The sequence below is a fragment of the Anser anser genome (genome assembly GCF_964211835.1).
Source record: "Anser anser genome assembly, chromosome: 1".
NCBI lineage: Eukaryota > Metazoa > Chordata > Aves > Anseriformes > Anatidae > Anser > Anser anser.
The window spans coordinates 104,800,566-104,804,468 of NC_139720.1; the positions used below are offsets into that span (position 1 = coordinate 104,800,566).

A 3,903-nucleotide genomic window follows, 5' to 3' on the forward strand; every position below is an offset into this window, starting at 1 on the left:
GGAGGGAGGGAGGGAGGGAGGAAGGAAGGAAGGAAGGAAGGAAGGAGCTTTTTTTTTTTTTTTTTTTTTGGTTTGTTTCAACACACAACCTTGTAGATTGCCTACTTTTGTAGATTGCCTACTTGTAGATTGCCTACTACTGCATCTTTTGCCTTATTTCCCATGAGCTCTGTACATCAAATTTGCTTGCTGAAATTTATTTATTTTTTTTTCTCAAGAGAGAAATCAAAGAGATTTTTCATTGAAGTGCCATGGGGAAGACGATCAAATTCAAATGTAAGCAGGGCAAAATGTAGGATGAGTCCAGCAAAGTGAAGATTAAAAGCTCTTGCCACCACATGCAAAAACTCAAGGCAGCAGTGCAGGTGATGAAGGGGGTTGAAGGGAGGGAGAGGAGAAGCTGGGTGCAGACTTGCAGGAGATGTGCATAGTGGCCACAGGGAAGTAGGCCAGACTTAAAGCTCTGTAATCAGATAAGACAGCACAAACTGTGAAGTCCGTAAGTCAAAAAATGCTCAGAGGCAGGGCAGTATGAAACCCCTTTTCTTTGCAGGTCTAAACTATCATTCCAGTCTTGTAGGAACAACTTTGGCCTTTTCCAGGTCTTGATATATTAGTGATCTAAAGTAAAATATACATGGAGTAAGACAGCAGCTGCTTCCTTTGCACCTTGTCAGGCAGGTGGCTGAGAGTGAACTCAACTGCTCTGAGCTCACTGTAGCATGGCAAATACCAAACTTTTGACTAAAGAAAAACAACCTCCTCAGTGTGCCAGATCTGCCTTAGGCTTATGAAAAATGTTGAATCTAAAGCATGTTAATACCAAGCATTATCAAATAGCTCTCATATTAAATTCACCATCTTTCTCACACAAAAGCCAAGGAGTCAAAACAGCTCACAGCACCTGGCAAGACGAGGACCACAGTTTCCTGCACTGGTGTTCTAATTGGTGAAAGCAATTGAGCACATGTATAAATGGAAAATGGGAAGAATGAGTAATGAGTATGGATGTTATGTACATTCTCATTATAACACGAAAGAAAAATCTTAGTTAAATAGATTGGATGTTTTTTCACTTTGTCGCACTAGGACACACTAACAATAGGAGGCAAATTCGAGACTGATTTAAAGTATTTCTTCAGGCAAGATATTAGAATCAGCCTGTAGAAGTAATTGTTTTAGGAAGTTATTAAAGTAAATAATTTATTAGGAGACCAAAAGGGATGCAACATTCACAGAAGGGACAAGGATATTGGTGTTACAACAGCAAAGATTTTTCAAAAATATTACGAAAGGGTAAATGTCATGCTGTCATACTCTAAAGGGTAAGAAAAAACATTTTTCCTGAAATTTGATTACTTAGTTGGCCTCATAATTGGCTATATATATATATATATAAAGGTAAAAAAAATAGGTTCTGCCTGTCCAATAACCTAATACTGGCAAATTTCAGAATTATGTTATTGCATTAGAGGGCTCTCAGGATATATATATAAAAGCAATTTTTTAAGCATATATTCTGAAGTATTGATGAAACAAACAAACAAAAAAAGATGGAACAGACTTTTATGCTCTCAATTTTTGAAACATTTTGTACAGATGTATTGGATGTGTGAGTACACCTCCAATAAGTACTTACAGGGTAATTCCACACTGGGAATTATCCTGGCAGTTCAGCACTTCTGCAGTGAACTGGTTGTGACCATATAGTCTAAGAGACAAACTGAGTTAACATATGAAAGATGAAGACATTGCACTGATACAGATGCTTTTAGAACTGTGTACCAAGAAGTGAATCTACAAAACTTATTTTTATAGAATAAAAGTTGCTTTGCTAACATATTCAATATACATTTGCCTTTCGTACTATGATCTCTAAATATAATATTAAATAATGTGTCCATACTTATTTATCTTTTAACTAGCGAAGGTCTGGTTTTTGATCAGAAATTAAAACAAACAAATAAACAAACAAAAAAACTTGATATTTTTGTTTTAAAAACATGAGGTATATCCATTAATGGATATCTTTGTCACTTTATTTCTTGAAAAAAATATTTTTAAAGTAATGTAGTTTTATAGTAGCAGACATCAATAGGTCGTACACATGACTAAATTTTGAAAATTATAGAAACTTCTACTGATTATTGACCTCTGTTTTTCTCAACATTTAACTTGCAGAAGAGAAAGAAAGACAGAGACAGACAGAGAGAAAGAAAGAATGAAATAAAAGTAAGGAAGAAAGACCTATTGTTTTACAATTTAAAATTATTTCTGGTGTCTAAGAAAATTAATCAAAGTAAAATATAAAATCAAGAAAATTAATCAAAGTAAAATATATACTACAGGAGAGAAAATCTCAGTGTCATCACTGCACTATAACTGCCAATGAGTTTTCAATAATTTGTATTAATATCTTGAATTTCTAATTGTTAATGCAATTCAGAAACAGCACTTTTTAGCTATACTATTGAAATCCAGAGTGGGATTTTAGAGGTCAGTCTTTACTTTTGCTAGAATTCAATTTTCCTTCTACTAATAAGAAAAAAATTTCCAAGCAAATGGATATGTAATAGATAGATACTAATATTCTTAAAAATGCTTTTAACAAGACTTCAGCTTCTTATGAATGTTTCCGTTCAAAGAAAGAATGAAAGATTTAAGAATGTGTCACTGAACAAAGAAAAAGTAAGTAATATTAAGATGACCATTTGTTACCTGCGTCTGAATTTTGTGAAGTAAAACGCATTCTTTCCTCAGGTGATACCTCTGCATAAATCACCTCACTTGCCATTTTGAAGAAATGTCTTCAGATCTGCAATCAAAATGGACTCATTGAAGGAGTAAGTACCCTGTATGACATCCTTTCTGGCCTCCTCCCACCTATCACACCATGTTAGGTCAAAAGAAATGTTTAGATGTCTGTAAAACGGAAGGAAACTAGATACTTCTTTCTTTAAAAAAAAAAAAAAAAGTAAATGCACACCTTGCACACTGATAGTTTTTGTCTGGAACATGACCTGCCAACATGAGTATGCTCGTATCCTGTTCAAATCAACTGGACACTAAAATATTTTTCAACAACAACAACAAAAAAAACAGTTTGTGATTGTCAGATCACCTCCTCCTAAACTTTGCTAACTTAGGGTTGAAATCAGAAAGCAATGATGAGGGGAGGAATAGGGGAAGTATGAAACATCACTAAAATATCTCATTTCAGTACTCTTGAATTGGGGGAGGGGGGGGTTGTATATTGATTTTTTTCTTCATTATTCCATAATGAAAAAAATAATATTTGAAGTTGGATTTGAAACAAAGTGCTCTTATTAGGCCAACTTACTTTTTTCTTCAGATTTTCCTCCACAGATAATTTTTTGTTTTGTTTTGTTTTTACTGTAACTTAATATGTTGCCAAAATTTTTAATTCTTCTCCCAGAGGAATTTCTGTTCTTCAACCAGCTCTAGATTACATGCTAATACTTATAACCCAGGGGCATCATTAAACTCAGAATTAAATCATGATTGAGTCTGACCTGTGAATATTCTCCATGTTGGTCATCAAACATTTGCATTAAAGACAGGTGGCATGCTGCTTTGTTTTCTGCCTTTAGTAGCGGTGTTTGTTCAAGATGAAGTCAAGGGAGATATCATGGTGGAAAGTCAAGAAGTTCATTATTTTGCCCTCTTGGGACCAGCCATGAAAGTAAGACTTTGGCTTTTCAGCTTAAATCATTAAACTCTTTCAATAATGGACTATTATGCTGTTAATGATCATGGTAACTAAAAGGTTCAGTGTAATTTCCTTTTCTCTCAGGGACAGGTTTGAGGTGAGGTGGTTTGTTACTTTCTGTCTTATCTGCTAATGCCAGGCTTTTATGCAGACTGTCAAACCATGAACAGAAA

The 3,903-nt window shown here is 34.5% G+C and overlaps 1 protein-coding gene across 1 annotated transcript in view; it reads right to left on the minus strand.

The window, feature by feature from the left end:
• Positions 1-2,910, minus strand: part of LOC310901692 (uncharacterized protein) — a 25,835-nt gene extending 22,925 nt beyond the window's left edge. The window contains exon 1 of the mRNA XM_083841822.1: positions 2,719-2,910. The gene's annotated coding sequence lies outside the window, so the exon portion shown is untranslated. The remainder of the gene's footprint in view (positions 1-2,718) is intronic.
• Positions 2,911-3,903: the final 993 nt, after the last annotated feature.